Source organism: Taudactylus pleione, unplaced genomic scaffold (assembly GCF_031769625.1).
Source record: "Taudactylus pleione unplaced genomic scaffold, aTauple2 ptg000005l, whole genome shotgun sequence".
Lineage (NCBI taxonomy): Eukaryota > Metazoa > Chordata > Amphibia > Anura > Myobatrachidae > Taudactylus > Taudactylus pleione.
In genome coordinates this window covers 24,466,442-24,487,211 of record NW_028284408.1, presented here as the reverse complement: position 1 = coordinate 24,487,211, position 20,770 = coordinate 24,466,442, and positions in this window count along the sequence as shown.

Genomic DNA, 20,770 nt, shown 5'->3' with positions numbered 1-20,770 from the left:
CATGATGTTAGTGAGGGGTATTTGTGTGTCTGTTATGTGGTCACGGCATGATGTGAGTGAGGGGTATTTGTGTGTCTGTTATCTGCTCAGGGTATGATGTGAGTGAGGGGTATTTGTGTCTGTTATGTGGTCAAGGCATGATGTGTAAGGGGTATTTGTGTCTGTTATGTGGTCAGGGCATGATGTGAGTGAGGGGTATTTGTGTCTGTTATGTGGTCAGGGCATGATGTGAGCGAGTGGTATTTCTGTGTCTGTTATGTGGTCAGGGCATGATGTGAGTGAGGGGTATTTGTGTGTCTGTTATGTGGTCAGGGCATGATGTGAGTGAGGGGTATTTGTGTGTCTCTTATGTGGTCAGGGCATGATGTGAGTGAGGGGTATTTGTGTCTGTTATGAGGTCAGGGCATGATGTGAGTGAGGGGTATTTGTGTGTCTGTTATGTGGTCAGGGCATGATGTGAGTGAGGGGTATTTGTGTGTCTCCTATGTGGTCAGGGCATGATGTGAGTGAGGGGTATGTGTGTCTGTTATGTGGTCAGGGCATGATGTGAGTGAGGGGTATGTGTGTCTGTATGTGGTCAGGGCATGATGTCAGTGTGGGTATTTGTGTGTCTCTTATGTGGTCAGGGCATGATGTGAGTGAGGGATATTTGTTTCTCTGTTATATATGGTCAGGGCATGATGTGAGTGAGGGGTATTTGTGTATCTGTTATGTGGTCAGGGCATGATGTGAGTGAGGGGTATTTGTGTCTGTTATGTGGTCAGGGCATGATGTGAGTGAGGGGTATTTGTGTCTGTTATGTGGTCAGGGTATGATGTGAGTGAGGGGTATTTGTGTGTCTGTATGTGGTCAGGGCATGATGTGAGTGAGGGGTATTTGTGTGTCTCTATGTGGTCAGGGCATGATGTGAGTGAGGGGTATTGGTGTCTTTTATGTGGTCAGGGCATGATGTGAGTGAGGGGTATTAGTGTCTGTTATGTGGTCAGGGCATGATGTGAGTGAGGGGTATTTGTGTCTGTTATGTGGTCAGGGCATGATGTGAGTGAGTGGTATTTGTGTGTCTGTTATGAGGTCAGGGCATGATGTGAGTGAGGGGTATTTGTGTGTCTGTTATGTGGTCAGAGCATGATGTGAGTGAGGGGTATTTGTGTCTGTTATGTGGTCATGGCATGACGTGAGTGAGGGGTATTTGTGTGTCTGTTATGTGGTCAAGGCATGATGTGTGAGGGGTATTTGTGTCTGTTATGTGGTCAGGGCATGATGTGCGTGAGGGGTATTTGTGTCTGTTATGTGGTCAGGGCATGATGTGAGTGAGTGGTATTTGTGTGTCTGTTATGTGGTCAGGGCATGATGTGAGTGAGGGTATTTGTGTGTCTGTTATGTGGTCAGGGCATGATGTGAGTGAGGGGTATGTGTGTCTGTATGTGGTCAGGGCATGATGTCAGTGAGGGTATTTGTGTGTCTTTTATGTGGTCAGGGCATGATGTGAGTGAGGAATATTTGTGTCTGTTATGTGGTCAGGGCATTATGTGAGTGAGTGGTATTTGTGTGTCTGTAATCTGCTCAGGGTATGATGTGAGTGAGCGGAATTTGTGTCTCCTATGTGGTCAAGGCATGATGTGTAAGGGGTATTTGTGTCTGTTATGTGGTCAGGGCATGATGTGAGTGAGGGGTATTTGTGTCTGTTATGTGGTCAGGGAATGATCTGAGTGAGTGGTATTTCTGTGTCTGTTATGTGGTCAGGGCATGATGTGAGTGAGGGTATTTGTGTGTCTGTTATGTGGTCAGGTTATGATGTGAGTGAGGGGTATTTGTGTGTCTGTATGTGGTCAGGGCATGATGTGTGTGAGGGGTATTTGTGTCTGTTATGTGGTCAGGGCATGATGTGAGTGAGGGGTATTTGTGTCTGTTATGCGGTCAGGGCATGATGTTAGTGAGGGGTATTTGTGTGTCTGTTATGTGGTCACGGCATGATGTGAGTGAGGGGTATTTGTGTGTCTGTTATCTGCTCAGGGTATGATGTGAGTGAGGGGTATTTGTGTCTGTTATGTGGTCAAGGCATGATGTGTAAGGGGTATTTGTGTCTGTTATGTGGTCAGGGCATGATGTGAGTGAGGGGTATTTGTGTCTGTTATGTGGTCAGGGCATGATGTGAGCGAGTGGTATTTCTGTGTCTGTTATGTGGTCAGGGCATGATGTGAGTGAGGGGTATTTGTGTGTCTGTTATGTGGTCAGGGCATGATGTGAGTGAGGGGTATTTGTGTGTCTCTTATGTGGTCAGGGCATGATGTGAGTGAGGGGTATTTGTGTCTGTTATGAGGTCAGGGCATGATGTGAGTGAGGGGTATTTGTGTGTCTGTTATGTGGTCAGGGCATGATGTGAGTGAGGGGTATTTGTGTGTCTCCTATGTGGTCAGGGCATGATGTGAGTGAGGGGTATGTGTGTCTGTTATGTGGTCAGGGCATGATGTGAGTGAGGGGTATGTGTGTCTGTATGTGGTCAGGGCATGATGTCAGTGTGGGTATTTGTGTGTCTCTTATGTGGTCAGGGCATGATGTGAGTGAGGGATATTTGTTTCTCTGTTATATATGGTCAGGGCATGATGTGAGTGAGGGGTATTTGTGTATCTGTTATGTGGTCAGGGCATGATGTGAGTGAGGGGTATTTGTGTCTGTTATGTGGTCAGGGCATGATGTGAGTGAGGGGTATTTGTGTCTGTTATGTGGTCAGGGTATGATGTGAGTGAGGGGTATTTGTGTGTCTGTATGTGGTCAGGGCATGATGTGAGTGAGGGGTATTTGTGTGTCTCTATGTGGTCAGGGCATGATGTGAGTGAGGGGTATTGGTGTCTTTTATGTGGTCAGGGCATGATGTGAGTGAGGGGTATTAGTGTCTGTTATGTGGTCAGGGCATGATGTGAGTGAGGGGTATTTGTGTCTGTTATGTGGTCAGGGCATGATGTGAGTGAGTGGTATTTGTGTGTCTGTTATGAGGTCAGGGCATGATGTGAGTGAGGGGTATTTGTGTGTCTGTTATGTGGTCAGAGCATGATGTGAGTGAGGGGTATTTGTGTCTGTTATGTGGTCATGGCATGACGTGAGTGAGGGGTATTTGTGTGTCTGTTATGTGGTCAAGGCATGATGTGTGAGGGGTATTTGTGTCTGTTATGTGGTCAGGGCATGATGTGCGTGAGGGGTATTTGTGTCTGTTATGTGGTCAGGGCATGATGTGAGTGAGTGGTATTTGTGTGTCTGTTATGTGGTCAGGGCATGATGTGAGTGAGGGTATTTGTGTGTCTGTTATGTGGTCAGGGCATGATGTGAGTGAGGGGTATGTGTGTCTGTATGTGGTCAGGGCATGATGTCAGTGAGGGTATTTGTGTGTCTTTTATGTGGTCAGGGCATGATGTGAGTGAGGAATATTTGTGTCTGTTATGTGGTCAGGGCATGATGTGAGTGAGGGGTATTTGTGTGTCTTTTATGTGGTCAGGGCATGATGTGAGTGAGTGGTATTTGTGTGTCTGTTATGTGGTCAGGGCATGATGTGAGTGAGGGGTATTTGTGTGTCTGTTATGTGGTCAGGGCATGATGTGAGTGAGGGGTATTTGTGTCTGTTATGTTGTCAGGGCATGATGTGAGTGAGTGGTATTTGTGTGTCTGTTATGTGGTCAGGGCATGATGTGAGTGAGGGTATTTGTGTGTCTGTTATGTGGTCAGGGCATGATGTGAGTGAGGTGTATTTGTGTGTCTGTTATGTGGTCAGGGTATGATGTGAGTGAGGGGTATTTGTGTGTCTGTTATGCGATCAGGGCATGATGTGAGCGAGGGGTATTTGTGTCTGTTATGTGGTCTTGGCATGATGTGAGCGAGGGGTATTTGTGTCTGTTATGTGGTCAGGGCATGATGTGAGTGAGGGGTATTTGTGTGTCTGTTATCTGCTCAGGGTATGATGTGAGGGAGCGGTATTTGTGTCTGTTATGTGGTCAAGGCATGATGTGTAAGGGGTATTTGTGTCTGTTATGTGGTCAGGGCATGATGTGAGTGAGGGGTATTTGTGTCTGTTATGTGGTCAGGGAATGATATGAGTGAGTGGTATTTCTGTGTCTGTTATGTGGTCAGGGCATGATGTGAGTGAGGGTATTTGTGTGTCTGTTATGTGGTCAGGTTATGATGTGAGTGAGGGGTATTTGTGTGTCTGTTATGTGGTCAGGGCATGATGTGAGTGAGGGGTATTTGTGTCTGTTATGTGGTCAGGGTATGATGTGAGTGAGGGGTATTTGTGTCTGTTATGTGGTCAGGGCATGATGTGAGTGAGGGGTATTTGTGTCTGTTATGTGGTCAGGGCATGATGTGAGTCAGGGGTATTTGTGTGTCTGTTATGTGGTCAGGGCATGATGTGAGTGAGGGGTATTTGTGTATCTGTTATCTGCTCAGGGTATGATGTGAGTGAGGGGTATTTGTGTCTGTTATGTGGTCAAGGCATGATGTGTAAGGGGTATTTGTGTCTGTTATGTGGTCAGGGCATGATGTGAGTGAGGGGTATTTGTGTCTGTTATGTGGTCAGGGCATGATGTGAGTGAGTGGTATTTCTGTGTCTGTTATGTGGTCAGGGCTTGATGTGAGTGAGGGGTATTTGTGTGTCTGTTATGTGGTCAGGGCATGATGTGAGTGAGGGGTATTTGTGTGTCTGTTATGTGGTCAGGGCATGATGTGAGTGAGGGGTATTTGTGTCTGTTATGTGGTCAGGGCATGATGTGAGTGAGGGGTATTTGTGTGTCTGTTATGTGGTCAGGGCCTGATGTGAGTGAGGGGTATTTGTGTGTCTCTTATGTGGTCAGGGCATGATGTGAGTGAGGGGTATGTGTGTCTGTAATGTGGTCAGGGCATGATGTGAGTGAGGGGTATGTGTGTCTGTATGTGGTCAGGGCATGATGTCAGTGTGGGTATTTGTGTGTCTCTTATGTGGTCAGGGCATGTTGTGAGTGAGGGATATTTGTTTCTCTGTTATATATGGTCAGGGCATGATGTGAGTGAGGGGTATTTGTGTGTCTGTTATGTGGTCAGGGCATGATGTGAGAGAGGGGTATTTGTGTCTGTTATCTGGTCAGGGCATGATGTGAGTGAGGGGTATTTGTGTCTGTTATGTGGTCAGGGCATGATGTGAGTGAGGGTATTTGTGTCTGTTATGTGGTCAGGGCATGATGTGAGAGAGGGGTATTTGTGTCTGTTATCTGGTCAGGGCATGATGTGAGTGAGGGGTATTTGTGTGTCTGTATGTGGTCAGGGCATGATGTGAGTGAGGGGTATTTGTGTGTCTGTATGTGGTCAGGGCATCATGTGAATGAGGGGTATTGGTGTCTTTTATATGGTCAGGGCATGATGTGAGTGAGGGGTATTAGTGTCTGTTATGTGGTCAGGGCATGATGTGAGTGAGGGGTATTTGTGTCTGTTATGTTGTCAGGGCATTATGTGAGTGAGTGGTATTTGTGTGTCTGTTATCTGCTCAGGGTATGATGTGAGTGAGCGGTATTTGTGTCTCCTATGTGGTCAAGGCATGATGTGTAAGGGGTATTTGTGTCTGTTATGTGGTCAGGGCATGATGTGAGTGAGGGGTATTTGTGTCTGTTATGTGGTCAGGGAATGATCTGAGTGAGTGGTATTTCTGTGTCTGTTATGTGGTCAGGGCATGATGTGAGTGAGGGTATTTGTGTGTCTGTTATGTGGTCAGGTTATGATGTGAGTGAGGGGTATTTGTGTGTCTGTATGTGGTCAGGGCATGATGTGAGTGAGGGGTATTTGTGTTTGTTATGTGGTCAGGGCATGATGTGAGTGAGGGGTATTTGTGTCTGTTATGTGGTCAGGGCATGATGTGAGTGAGGGGTATTTGTGTCTGTTATGTGGTCAGGGCATGATGTGAGTGAGGGGTATTTGTGTGTCTGTTATGTGGTCAGGGCATGATGTGAGTGAGGGGTATTTGTGTGTCTGTTATCTGCTCAGGGTATGATGTGAGTGAGGGGTATTTGTGTCTGTTATGTGGTCAAGGCATGATGTGTAAGGGGTATTTGTGTCTGTTATGTGGTCAGGGAATGATCTGAGTGAGTGGAATTTCTGTGTCTGTTATGTGGTCAGGGCATGATGTGAGTGAGGGTATTTGTGTGTCTGTTATGTGGTCAGGTTATGATGTGAGTGAGGGGTATTTGTGTGTCTGTATGTGGTCAGGGCATGATGTGAGTGAGGGGTATTTGTGTCTGTTATGTGGTCAGGGCATGATGTGAGTGAGGGGTATTTGTGTCAGTTATGTGGTCAGGGCATGATGTGAGTGAGGGGTATTTGTGTCTGTTATGTGGTCAGGGCATGATGTGAGTGAGGGGTATTTGTGTCAGTTATGTGGTCAGGGCATGATGTGAGTGAGGGGTATTTGTGTCTGTTATGTGGTCAGGGCATGATGTGAGTGAGGGGTATTTGTGTGTCTGTTATGTGGTCAGGGCATGATGTGAGTGAGGGGTATTTGTGTGTCTGTTATCTGCTCAGGGTATGATGTGAGTGAGGGGTATTTGTGTCTGTTATGTGGTCAAGGCATGATGTGTAAGGGGTATTTGTGTCTGTTATGTGGTCAGGGCATGATGTGAGTGAGGGGTATTTGTGTCTGTTATGTGGTCAGGGCATGATGTGAGCGAGTGGTATTTCTGTGTCTGTTATGTGGTCAGGGCATGATGTGAGTGAGGGGTATTTGTGTGTCTGTTATGTGGTCAGGGCATGATGTGAGTGAGGGATATTTGTTTCTCTGTTTTATATGGTCAGGGCATGATGTGAGTGAGGGGTATTTGTGTATCTGTTATGTGGTCAGGGCATGATGTGAGTGAGGGTATTTGTGTCTGTTATGTGGTCAGGGCATGATGTGAGTGAGGGGTATTTGTGTCTGTTATGTGGTCAGGGCATGATGTGAGTGAGGGGTATTTGTGTGTCTGTATGTGGTCAGGGCATGATGTGAGTGAGGGGTATTTGTGTGTCTGTATGTGGTCAGGGCATGATGTGAGTGAGGGGTATTGGTGTCTTTTATGTGGTCAGGGCATGATGTGAGTGAGGGGTATTAGTGTCTGTTATGTGGTCAGGGCATGATGTGAGTGAGGGGTATTTGTGTCTGTTATGTGGTCAGGGCATGATGTGAGTGAGTGGTATTTGTGTGTCTGTTATGAGGTCAGGGCATGATGTGAGTGAGGGGTATTTTTGTGTCTGTTATGTGGTCAGAGCATGATGTGAGTGAGGGGTATTTGTGTCTGTTATGTGGTCATGGCATGACGTGAGTGAGGTGTATTTGTGTGTCTGTTATGTGGTCAAGGCATGATGTGTGAGGGGTATTTGTGTCTGTTATGTGGTCAGGGCATGATGTGCGTGAGGGGTATTTGTGTCTGTTATGTGGTCAGGGCATGATGTGAGTGAGTGGTATTTGTGTGTCTGTTATGTGGTCAGGGCATGATGTGAGTTAGGGTATTTGTGTGTCTGTTATGTGGTCAGGGCATGATGTGAGTGAGGGTATGTGTGTCTGTATGTGGTCAGGGCATGATGTCAGTGAGGGTATTTGTGTGTCTCTTATGTGGTCAGGGCATGATGTGTGTGAGGGGTATTTGTGTCTGTTATGTGGTCAGGGCATGATGTGAGTGAGGGGTATTTGTGTGTCTTTTATGTGGTCAGGGCATGATGTGAGTGGTATTTGTGTATCTGTTATGTGGTCAGGGTATGATGTGAGTGAGGGTATTTGTGTGTCTGTATGTGGTCAGGGCATGATGTGAGTGAGGGGTATTTGGGTCTGTTATGCGGTCAGGGCATGATGTGAGTGAGGGGTATTTGTGTCTGTTATGTGGTCAGGGCATGATGTGAGTGAGGGGTATTTGTGTCTGTTATGTGGTCAGGGTATGATGTGAGTTAGGGGTATTTGTGTGTCTGTATGTGGTCAGGGCATGATGTGAGTGAGGGGTATTTGTGTGTCTGTATGTGGTCAGGGCATGATGTGAGTGAGGGGTATTGGTGTCTTTTATGTGGTCAGGGCATGATGTGAGTGAGGGGTATCAGTGTCTGTTATGTGGTCAGGGCATGATGTGAGTGAGGGGTATTTGTGTCTGTTATGTGGTCAGGGCATGATGTGAGTGAGTGGTATTTGTGTGTCCGTTATGAGGTCAGGGCATGATGTGAGTGAGGGGTATTTGTGTGTCCATTATGTGGTCAGAGCATCATGTGAGTGAGGGGTATTTGTGACTGTTAATTGGTCAGGGCATGATGTGAGTGAGGGGTATTTGTGTGTCTGTTATGTGGTCAAGGCATGATGTGTGAGGGGTATTTGTGTCTGTTATGTGGTCAGGGCATGATGTGAGTGAGTGGTATTTGTGTCTGTTATGTGATCAGGGCATGATGTGAGTGAGTGGTATTTGTGTGTCTGTTATGTGGTTAGGGCATGATGTGAGTGAGTGGTATTTGTGTGTCTGTATGTGGTCAGGGCATGATGTGAGTGAGGGGTATTTGTGTGTCTGTATGTGGTCAGGGCATCATGTGAATGAGGGGTATTGGTGTCTTATAGGTGGTCAGGGTATGATGTGAGTGAGGGGTATTAGTGTCTGTTATGTGGTCAGGGCATGATGTGAGTGAGGGGTATTTGTGTCTGTTATGTGGTCAGGGCATTATGTGAGTGAGTGGTATTTGTGTGTCTGTAATCTGCTCAGGGTATGATGTGAGTGAGCGGAATTTGTGTCTCCTATGTGGTCAAGGCATGATGTGTAAGGGGTATTTGTGTCTGTTATGTGGTCAGGGCATGATGTGAGTGAGGGGTATTTGTGTCTGTTATGTGGTCAGGGAATGATCTGAGTGAGTGGTATTTCTGTGTCTGTTATGTGGTCAGGGCATGATGTGAGTGAGGGTATTTGTGTGTCTGTTATGTGGTCAGGTTATGATGTGAGTGAGGGGTATTTGTGTGTCTGTATGTGGTCAGGGCATGATGTGTGTGAGGGGTATTTGTGTCTGTTATGTGGTCAGGGCATGATGTGAGTGAGGGGTATTTGTGTCTGTTATGCGGTCAGGGCATGATGTTAGTGAGGGGTATTTGTGTGTCTGTTATGTGGTCACGGCATGATGTGAGTGAGGGGTATTTGTGTGTCTGTTATCTGCTCAGGGTATGATGTGAGTGAGGGGTATTTGTGTCTGTTATGTGGTCAAGGCATGATGTGTAAGGGGTATTTGTGTCTGTTATGTGGTCAGGGCATGATGTGAGTGAGGGGTATTTGTGTCTGTTATGTGGTCAGGGCATGATGTGAGCGAGTGGTATTTCTGTGTCTGTTATGTGGTCAGGGCATGATGTGAGTGAGGGGTATTTGTGTGTCTGTTATGTGGTCAGGGCATGATGTGAGTGAGGGGTATTTGTGTGTCTCTTATGTGGTCAGGGCATGATGTGAGTGAGGGGTATTTGTGTCTGTTATGAGGTCAGGGCATGATGTGAGTGAGGGGTATTTGTGTGTCTGTTATGTGGTCAGGGCATGATGTGAGTGAGGGGTATTTGTGTGTCTCCTATGTGGTCAGGGCATGATGTGAGTGAGGGGTATGTGTGTCTGTTATGTGGTCAGGGCATGATGTGAGTGAGGGGTATGTGTGTCTGTATGTGGTCAGGGCATGATGTCAGTGTGGGTATTTGTGTGTCTCTTATGTGGTCAGGGCATGATGTGAGTGAGGGATATTTGTTTCTCTGTTATATATGGTCAGGGCATGATGTGAGTGAGGGGTATTTGTGTATCTGTTATGTGGTCAGGGCATGATGTGAGTGAGGGGTATTTGTGTCTGTTATGTGGTCAGGGCATGATGTGAGTGAGGGGTATTTGTGTCTGTTATGTGGTCAGGGTATGATGTGAGTGAGGGGTATTTGTGTGTCTGTATGTGGTCAGGGCATGATGTGAGTGAGGGGTATTTGTGTGTCTCTATGTGGTCAGGGCATGATGTGAGTGAGGGGTATTGGTGTCTTTTATGTGGTCAGGGCATGATGTGAGTGAGGGGTATTAGTGTCTGTTATGTGGTCAGGGCATGATGTGAGTGAGGGGTATTTGTGTCTGTTATGTGGTCAGGGCATGATGTGAGTGAGTGGTATTTGTGTGTCTGTTATGAGGTCAGGGCATGATGTGAGTGAGGGGTATTTGTGTGTCTGTTATGTGGTCAGAGCATGATGTGAGTGAGGGGTATTTGTGTCTGTTATGTGGTCATGGCATGACGTGAGTGAGGGGTATTTGTGTGTCTGTTATGTGGTCAAGGCATGATGTGTGAGGGGTATTTGTGTCTGTTATGTGGTCAGGGCATGATGTGCGTGAGGGGTATTTGTGTCTGTTATGTGGTCAGGGCATGATGTGAGTGAGTGGTATTTGTGTGTCTGTTATGTGGTCAGGGCATGATGTGAGTGAGGGTATTTGTGTGTCTGTTATGTGGTCAGGGCATGATGTGAGTGAGGGGTATGTGTGTCTGTATGTGGTCAGGGCATGATGTCAGTGAGGGTATTTGTGTGTCTTTTATGTGGTCAGGGCATGATGTGAGTGAGGAATATTTGTGTCTGTTATGTGGTCAGGGCATGATGTGAGTGAGGGGTATTTGTGTGTCTTTTATGTGGTCAGGGCATGATGTGAGTGGTATTTGTGTATCTGTTATGTGGTCAGGGTATGATGTGAGTGAGGGTATTTGTGTGTCTGTATGTGGTCAGGGCATGATGTGAGTGAGAGGTATTTGTGTCTGTTATGTGGTCAGGGCATGATGTGAGTGAGGGGTATTTGTGTCTGTTATGTGGTCAGGGCATGATGTGAGTGAGGGGTATTTGTGTCTGTTATGTGGTCAGGGTATGATGTGAGTGAGGGGTATTTGTGTGTCTGTATGTGGTCAAGGCATGATGTGAGTGAGGAGTATTTGTGTGTCTGTTATGTGGTCAGGGCATGATGTGAGTGAGGGTTATTTGTGTGTCTGTTATGTGGTCAGGGCATGATGTGAGTGAGGGGTATTTGTGTGTCTGTATGTGGTCAGGGCATGATGTGAGTGAGGGGTATTGGTGTCTTTTATGTGGTCAGGGCATGATGTGAGTGAGGGGTATCAGTGTCTGTTATCTGGTCAGGGCATGATGTGAGTGAGGGGAATTTGTGTGTCTGTTATGAGGTCAGGGCATGATGTGAGTGAGGGGTATTTGTGTGTCTGTTTTGTGGTCAGAGCATGATGTGAGTGAGGGGTATTTGTGTCTGTTATGTGGTCAGGGCATGATGTGAGTGAGAGGTATTTGTGTGTCTGTTATGTGGTCAGGGCATGATGTGAGTGAGTGTTATTTGTGTGTCTGTTATGTGGTCAGGGCATGATGTGAGTGAGGGGTATTTGTGTGTCTGTTATGTGGTCAGGGCATGATGTGAGTGAGGGGTATTTGTGTCTGTTATGTGGTCAGGGCATGATGTGAGTGAGTGGTATTTGTGTGTCTGTTATGTGGTCAGGGCATGATGTGAGTGAGGGTATTTGTGTGTCTGTTATGTGGTCAGGGCATGATGTGACTGAGGGGTATGTGTGTCTGTATGTGGTCAGGGCATGATGTCAGTGAGGGTAGTTGTGTGTCTCTTATGTGGTCAGGGCATGATGTGAGTGAGGGGTATTTGTCTGTTATGTGGTCAGGGCATGATGTGAGTGAGGGGTATTTGTGTGTCTGTTATGTGGTCAGGGCATGATGTGAGTGAGGGGTATTTGTGTGTCTGTTATGTGGTCAGGGCATGATGTGAGTGAGGGGTATCTATGTGTCTGTTATCTGCTCAGGGTATGACGTGAGTGAGGGGTATTTGTGTCTGTTATGTGGTCAATGCATGATGTGTAAGGGGTATTTGTGTCTGTTATGTGGTCAGGGCATGATGTGAGTGAGGGGTATTTGTGTCTGTTATGTGGTCAGGGTATGATGTGAGTGAGGGGTATTTGTGTCTGTTATGTGGTCAGGGCATGATGTGAGTGAGGGGTATTTGTGTCTGTTATGTGGTCATGGCATGATGTGAGTGAGGGGTATTTGTGTGTCTGTTATGTGGTCAGGGCATGATGTGAGTGAGGGGTATTTGTGTGTCTGTTATCTGCTCAGGGTATGATGTGAGTGAGGGGTATTTGTGTCTGTTATGTGGTCAAGGCATGATGTGTAAGGGGTATTTGTGTCTGTTATGTGGTCAGGGCATGATGTGAGTGAGGGGTATTTGTGTCTGTTATGTGGTCAGGGCATGATGTGAGTGAGTGGTATTTCTGTGTCTGTTATGTGGTGAGGGCATGATGTGAGTGAGGGGTATTTGTGTGTCTGTTATGTGGTCATGGCATGATGTGAGAGAGGGGTATTTGTGTGTCTGTTATGTGGTCAGGGCATGATGTGAGTGAGGGGTATTTGTGTCTGTTATGTGGTCAGGGCATGATGTGAGTGAGGGGTATTTGTGTGTCTGTTATGTGGTCAGGGCATGATGTGAGTGAGGGGTATTTGTGTGTCTCTTATGTGGTCAGGGCATGATGTGAGTGAGGGGTATGTGTGTCTGTTATGTGGTCAGGGCATGATGTGAGTGAGGGGTATGTGTGTCTGTATGTGGTCAGGGCATGATGTCAGTGTGGGTATTTGTGTGTCTCTTATGTGGTCAGGGCATGATGTGAGTGAGGGATATTTGTTTCTCTGTTATATATGGTCAGGGCATGATGTGAGTGAGGGGTATTTGTGTGTCTGTTATGTGGTCAGGGCATGATGTGAGTGAGGGTATTTGTGTCTGTTATGTGGTCAGGGCATGATGTGAGTGAGGGGTATTTGTGTCTGTTATGTGGTCAGGGCATGATGTGAGTGAGGGGTAATTGTGTCTGTTATGTGGTCAGGGTATGATGTGAGTGAGGGGTATTTGTGTGTCTGTATGTGGTCAGGGCATGATGTGAGTGAGGGGTATTTGTGTTTCTGTATGTGGTCAGGGCATGATGTGAGTGAGGGGTATTGGTGTCTTTTATGTGGTCAGGGCATGATGTGAGTGAGGGGTATTAGTGTCTGTTATGTGGTCAGGGCATGATGTGAGTGAGGGGTATGTGTGTCTGTATGTGGTCAGGGCATGATGTCAGTGTGGGTATTTGTGTGTCTCTTATGTGGTCAGGGCATGATGTGAGTGAGGGATATTTGTTTCTCTGTTATATATGGTCAGGGCATGATGTGAGTGAGGGGTATTTGTGTATCTGTTATGTGGTCAGGGCATGATGTGAGTGAGGGGTATTTGTGTCTGTTATGTGGTCAGGGCATGATGTGAGTGAGGGGTATTTGTGTATCTGTTATGTGGTCAGGGCATGATGTGAGTGAGGGGTATTTGTGTCTGTTATGTGGTCAGGGCATGATGTGAGTGAGGGGTATTTGTGTCTGTTATGTGGTCAGGGTATGATGTGAGTGAGGGGTATTTGTGTGTCTGTATGTGGTCAGGGCATGATGTGAGTGAGGGGTATTTGTGTGTCTGTATGTGGTCAGGGCATGATGTGAGTGAGGGGTATTGGTGTCTTTTATGTGGTCAGGGCATGATGTGAGTGAGGGGTATTAGTGTCTGTTATGTGGTCAGGGCATGATGTGAGTGAGGGGTATTTGTGTCTGTTATGAGGTCAGGGCATGATGTGAGTGAGTGGTATTTGTGTGTCTGTTATGAGGTCAGGGCATGGTGTGAGTGAGTGGTATTTGTGTGTCAGTTATGTGGTCAGGGCGTGATGTGAGTGATTGTTATTTGTGTGTCTCTATGTGGTCAAGGCATGATGTGTAAGGGGTATTTGTGTCTGTTATGTGGTCAGGGCATGATGTGAGTGAGTGGTATTTCTGTGTCTGTTATGTGGTGAGGGCATGATGTGAGTGAGGGGTATTTGTGTGTCTGTTATGTGGTCAGGGCATGATGTGAGAGAGGGGTATTTGTGTGTCTGTTATGTGGTCATGGCATGACGTGAGTGAGGTGTATTTGTGTGTCTGTTATGTGGTCAAGGCATGATGTGTGAGGGGTATTTGTGTCTGTTATGTGGTCAGGGCATGATGTGCGTGAGGGGTATTTGTGTCTGTTATGTGGTCAGGGCATGATGTGAGTGAGTGGTATTTGTGTGTCTGTTATGTGGTCAGGGCATGATGTGAGTGAGGGTATTTGTGTGTCTGTTATGTGGTCAGGGCATGATGTGAGTGAGGGGTATGTGTGTCTGTATGTGGTCAGGGCATGATGTCAGTGAGGGTATTTGTGTGTCTCTTATGTGGTCAGGGCATGATGTGTGTGAGGGGTATTTGTGTCTGTTATGTGGTCAGGGCATGATGTGAGTGAGGGGTATTTGTGTGTCTTTTATGTGGTCAGGGCATGATGTGAGTGGTATTTGTGTATCTGTTATGTGGTCAGGGTATGATGTGAGTGAGGGTATTTATGTGTCTGTATGTGGTCAGGGCATGATGTGAGTGAGGGGTAATTGTGTCTGTTATGTGGTCAGGGTATGATGTGAGTGAGGGGTATTTGTGTGTCTGTATGTGGTCAGGGCATGATGTGAGTGAGGGGTATTTGTGTTTCTGTATGTGGTCAGGGCATGATGTGAGTGAGGGGTATTGGTGTCTTTTATGTGGTCAGGGCATGATGTGAGTGAGGGGTATTAGTGTCTGTTATGTGGTCAGGGCATGATGTGAGTGAGGGGTATGTGTGTCTGTATGTGGTCAGGGCATGATGTCAGTGTGGGTATTTGTGTGTCTCTTATGTGGTCAGGGCATGATGTGAGTGAGGGATATTTGTTTCTCTGTTATATATGGTCAGGGCATGATGTGAGTGAGGGGTATTTGTGTATCTGTTATGTGGTCAGGGCATGATGTGAGTGAGGGGTATTTGTGTCTGTTATGTGGTCAGGGCATGATGTGAGTGAGGGGTATTTGTGTATCTGTTATGTGGTCAGGGCATGATGTGAGTGAGGGGTATTTGTGTCTGTTATGTGGTCAGGGCATGATGTGAGTGAGGGGTATTTGTGTCTGTTATGTGGTCAGGGTATGATGTGAGTGAGGGGTATTTGTGTGTCTGTATGTGGTCAGGGCATGATGTGAGTGAGGGGTATTTGTGTGTCTGTATGTGGTCAGGGCATGATGTGAGTGAGGGGTATTGGTGTCTTTTATGTGGTCAGGGCATGATGTGAGTGAGGGGTATTAGTGTCTGTTATGTGGTCAGGGCATGATGTGAGTGAGGGGTATTTGTGTCTGTTATGAGGTCAGGGCATGATGTGAGTGAGTGGTATTTGTGTGTCTGTTATGAGGTCAGGGCATGGTGTGAGTGAGTGGTATTTGTGTGTCAGTTATGTGGTCAGGGCGTGATGTGAGTGAGTGTTATTTGTGTGTCTCTATGTGGTCAAGGCATGATGTGTAAGGGGTATTTGTGTCTGTTATGTGGTCAGGGCATGATGTGAGTGAGTGGTATTTCTGTGTCTGTTATGTGGTGAGGGCATGATGTGAGTGAGGGGTATTTGTGTGTCTGTTATGTGGTCAGGGCATGATGTGAGAGAGGGGTATTTGTGTGTCTGTTATGTGGTCATGGCATGACGTGAGTGAGGTGTATTTGTGTGTCTGTTATGTGGTCAAGGCATGATGTGTGAGGGGTATTTGTGTCTGTTATGTGGTCAGGGCATGATGTGCGTGAGGGGTATTTGTGTCTGTTATGTGGTCAGGGCATGATGTGAGTGAGTGGTATTTGTGTGTCTGTTATGTGGTCAGGGCATGATGTGAGTGAGGGTATTTGTGTGTCTGTTATGTGGTCAGGGCATGATGTGAGTGAGGGGTATGTGTGTCTGTATGTGGTCAGGGCATGATGTCAGTGAGGGTATTTGTGTGTCTCTTATGTGGTCAGGGCATGATGTGTGTGAGGGGTATTTGTGTCTGTTATGTGGTCAGGGCATGATGTGAGTGAGCGGTATTTGTGTGTCTTTTATGTGGTCAGGGCATGATGTGAGTGGTATTTGTGTATCTGTTATGTGGTCAGGGTATGATGTGAGTGAGGGTATTTATGTGTCTGTATGTGGTCAGGGCATGATGTGAGTGAGAGGTATTTGTGTCTGTTATGTGGTCAGGGCATGATGTGAGTGAGGGGTATTTGTGTCTGTTATGTGGTCAGGGCATGATGTGAGTGAGGGGTATTTGTGTCTGTTATGTGGTCAGGGTATGATGTGAGTGAGGGGTATTTGTGTGTCTGTATGTGGTCAAGGCATGATGTGAGTGAGGAGTATTTGTGTGTCTGTTATGTGGTCAGGGCATGATGTGAGTGAGGGGTATTTGTGTGTCTGTTATGTGGTCAGGGCATGATGTGAGTGAGGGGTATTTGTGTGTCTGTATGTGGTCAGGGCATGATGTGAGTGAGGGGTATTGGTGTCTTTTATGTGGTCAGGGCATGATGTGAGTGAGGGGTATCAGTGTCTGTTATCTGGTCAGGGCATGATGTGAGTGAGGGGAATTTGTGTGTCTGTTATGAGGTCAGGGCATGATGTGAGTGAGGGGTATTTGTGTGTCTGTTTTGTGGTCAGAGCATGATGTGAGTGAGGGGTATTTGTGTCTGTTATGTGGTCAGGGCATGATGTGAGTGAGAGGTATTTGTGTGTCTGTTATGTGGTCAGGGCATGATGTGAGTGAGTGTTATTTGTGTGTCTGTTATGTGGTCAGGGCATGATGTGAGTGAGGGGTATTTGTGTGTCTGTTATGTGGTCAGGGCATGATGTGAGTGAGGGGTATTGGTGTCTTTTATGTGGTCAGGGCATGATGTGAGTGAGGGGTATCAGTGTCTGTTATCTGGTCAGGGCATGATGTGAGTGAGGGGAATTTGTGTGTCTGTTATGAGGTCAGGGCATGATGTGAGTGAGGGGTATTGGTGTCTTTTATGTGGTCAGGGCATGATGTGAGTGAGGGGTATCAGTGTCTGTTATCTGGTCAGGGCATGATGTGAGTGAGGGGAATTTGTGTGTCTGTTATGAGGTCAGGGCATGATGTGAGTGAGGGGTATTTGTGTGTCTGTTTTGTGGTCAGAGCATGATGTGAGTGAGGGGTATTTGTGTCTGTTATGTGGTCAGGGCATGATGTGAGTGAGAGGTATTTGTGTGTCTGTTATGTGGTCAGGGCATGATGTGAGTGAGTGTTATTTGTGTGTCTGTTATGTGGTCAGGGCATGATGTGAGTGAGGGGTATTTGTGTGTCTGTTATGTGGTCAGGGCATGATGTGAGTGAGGGGTATTTGTGTGTCAGTTATGTGGTCAGGGCGTGATGTGAGTGAGTGTTATTTGTGTGTCTCTATGTGGTCAAGGCATGATGTGTAAGGGGTATTTGTGTCTGTTATGTGGTCAGGGCATGATGTGAGTGAGTGGTATTTCTGTGTCTGTTATGTGGTGAGGGCATGATGTGAGTGAGGGGTATTTGTGTGTCTGTTATGTGGTCAGGGCATGATGTGAGAGAGGGGTATTTGTGTGTCTGTTATGTGGTCATGGCATGACGTGAGTGAGGTGTATTTGTGTGTCTGTTATGTGGTCAAGGCATGATGTGTGAGGGGTATTTGTGTCTGTTATGTGGTCAGGGCATGATGTGCGTGAGGGGTATTTGTGTCTGTTATGTGGTCAGGGCATGATGTGAGTGAGTGGTATTTGTGTGTCTGTTATGTGGTCAGGGCATGATGTGAGTGAGGGTATTTGTGTGTCTGTTATGTGGTCAGGGCATGATGTGAGTGAGGGGTATGTGTGTCTGTATGTGGTCAGGGCATGATGTCAGTGAGGGTATTTGTGTGTCTCTTATGTGGTCAGGGCATGATGTGTGTGAGGGGTATTTGTGTCTGTTATGTGGTCAGGGCATGATGTGAGTGAGGGGTATTTGTGTGTCTTTTATGTGGTCAGGGCATGATGTGAGTGGTATTTGTGTATCTGTTATGTGGTCAGGGTATGATGTGAGTGAGGGTATTTATGTGTCTGTATGTGGTCAGGGCATGATGTGAGTGAGAGGTATTTGTGTCTGTTATGTGGTCAGGGCATGATGTGAGTGAGGGGTATTTGTGTCTGTTATGTGGTCAGGGCATGATGTGAGTGAGGGGTATTTGTGTCTGTTATGTGGTCAGGGTATGATGTGAGTGAGGGGTATTTGTGTGTCTGTATGTGGTCAAGGCATGATGTGAGTGAGGAGTATTTGTGTGTCTGTTATGTGGTCAGGGCATGATGTGAGTGAGGGGTATTTGTGTGTCTGTTATGTGGTCAGGGCATGATGTGAGTGAGGGGTATTTGTGTGTCTGTATGTGGTCAGGGCATGATGTGAGTGAGGGGTATTGGTGTCTTTTATGTGGTCAGGGCATGATGTGAGTGAGGGGTATCAGTGTCTGTTATCTGGTCAGGGCATGATGTGAGTGAGGGGAATTTGTGTGTCTGTTATGAGGTCAGGGCATGATGTGAGTGAGGGGTATTTGTGTGTCTGTTTTGTGGTCAGAGCATGATGTGAGTGAGGGGTATTTGTGTCTGTTATGTGGTCAGGGCATGATGTGAGTGAGAGGTATTTGTGTGTCTGTTATGTGGTCAGGGCATGATGTGAGTGAGTGTTATTTGTGTGTCTGTTATGTGGTCAGGGCATGATGTGAGTGAGGGGTATTTGTGTGTCTGTTATGTGGTCAGGGCATGATGTGAGTGAGGGGTATTTGTGTCTGTTATGTGGTCAGGGCATGATGTGAGTGAGTGGTATTTGTGTGTCTGTTATGTGTTCAGGGCATGATGTGAGTGAGGGTATTTGTGTGTCTGTTATGTGGTCAGGGCATGATGTGACTGAGGGGTATGTGTGTCTGTATGTGGTCAGGGCATGATGTCAGTGAGGGTAGTTGTGTGTCTCTTATGTGGTCAGGGCATGATGTGAGTGAGGGGTATTTGTGTCTGTTATGTGGTCAGGGCATGATGTGAGTGAGGGGTATTTGTGTGTCTGTTATGTGGTCAGGGCATGATGTGAGTGAGGGGTATTTGTGTGTCTGTTATGTGGTCAGGGCATGATGTGAGTGAGGGGTATCTGTGTGTCTGTTATCTGCTCAGGGTATGACGTAAGTGAGGGGTATTTGTGTCTGTTATGTGGTCAATGCATGATGTGTAAGGGGTATTTGTGTCTGTTATGTGGTCAGGGCATGATGTGAGTGAGGGGTATTTGTGTCTGTTATGTGGTCAGGGTATGATGTGAGTGAGGGGTATTTGTGTCTGTTATGTGGTCAGGGCAGGATGTGAGTGAGGGGTATTTGTGTCTGTTATGTGGTCATGGCATGATGTGAGTGAGGGGTATTTGTGTGTCTGTTATGTGGTCAGGGCATGATGTGAGTGAGGGGTATTTGTGTGTCTGTTATCTGCTCAGGGTATGATGTGAGTGAGGGGTATTTGTGTCTGTTATGTGGTCAAGGCATGATGTGTAAGGGGTATTTGTGTCTGTTATGTGGTCAGGGCATGATGTGAGTGAGTGGTATTTCTGTGTCTGTTATGTGGTGAGGGCATGATGTGAGTGAGGGGTATTTGTGTGTCTGTTATGTGGTCAGGGCATGATGTGAGAGAGGGGTATTTGTGTGTCTGTTATGTGGTCAGGGCATGATGTGAGTGAGGGGTATTTGTGTCTGTTATGTGGTCAGGGCATGATGTGAGTGAGGGGTATTTGTGTGTCTGTTATGTGGTCAGGGCATGATGTGAGTGAGGGGTATTTGTGTGTCTCTTATGTGGTCAGGGCATGATGTGAGTGAGGGGTATGTGTGTCTGTTATGTGGTCAGGGCATGATGTGAGTGAGGGGTATGTGTGTCTGTATGTGGTCAGGGCATGATGTCAGTGTGGGTATTTGTGTGTCTCTTATGTGGTCAGGGCATGATGTGAGTGAGGGATATTTGTTTCTCTGTTATATATGGTCAGGGCATGATGTGAGTGAGGGGTATTTGTGTGTCTGTTATGTGGTCAGGGCATGATGTGAGTGAGGGTATTTGTGTCTGTTATGTGGTCAGGGCATGATGTGAGTGAGGGGTATTTGTGTCTGTTATGTGGTCAGGGCATGATGTGAGTGAGGGGTAATTGTGTCTGTTATGTGGTCAGGGTATGATGTGAGTGAGGGGTATTTGTGTGTCTGTATGTGGTCAGGGCATGATGTGAGTGAGGGGTATTTGTGTTTCTGTATGTGGTCAGGGCATGATGTGAGTGAGGGGTATTGGTGTCTTTTATGTGGTCAGGGCATGATGTGAGTGAGGGGTATTAGTGTCTGTTATGTGGTCAGGGCATGATGTGAGTGAGGGGTATTTGTGTCTGTTATGTGGTCAGGGCATGATGTGAGTGAGTGGTATTTGTGTGTCTGTTATGATGTCAGGGCATGATGTGAGTGAGGGGTATTTGTGTGTCTGTTATGTGGTCAGAGCATGATGTGAGTGAGGGGTATTTGTGTGTCTCTTATGTGGTCAGGGCATGATGTGAGTGAGGGATATTTGTTTCTCTGTTATATATGGTCAGGGCATGATGTGAGTGAGGGGTATTTGTGTATCTGTTATGTGGTCAGGGCATGATGTGAGTGAGGGGTATTTGTGTCTGTTATGTGGACAGGGCATGATGTGAGTGAGGGTATTTGTGTGTCTGTTATGTGGTCAGGGCATGATGTGAGTGAGGGGTATTTGTGTCTGTTATGTGGTCAGGGTATGATGTGAGTGAGGGGTATTTGTGTGTCTGTATGTGGTCAGGGTATGATGTGAGTGAGGGGTATTTGTGTGTCTGTATGTGGTCAGGGCATGATGT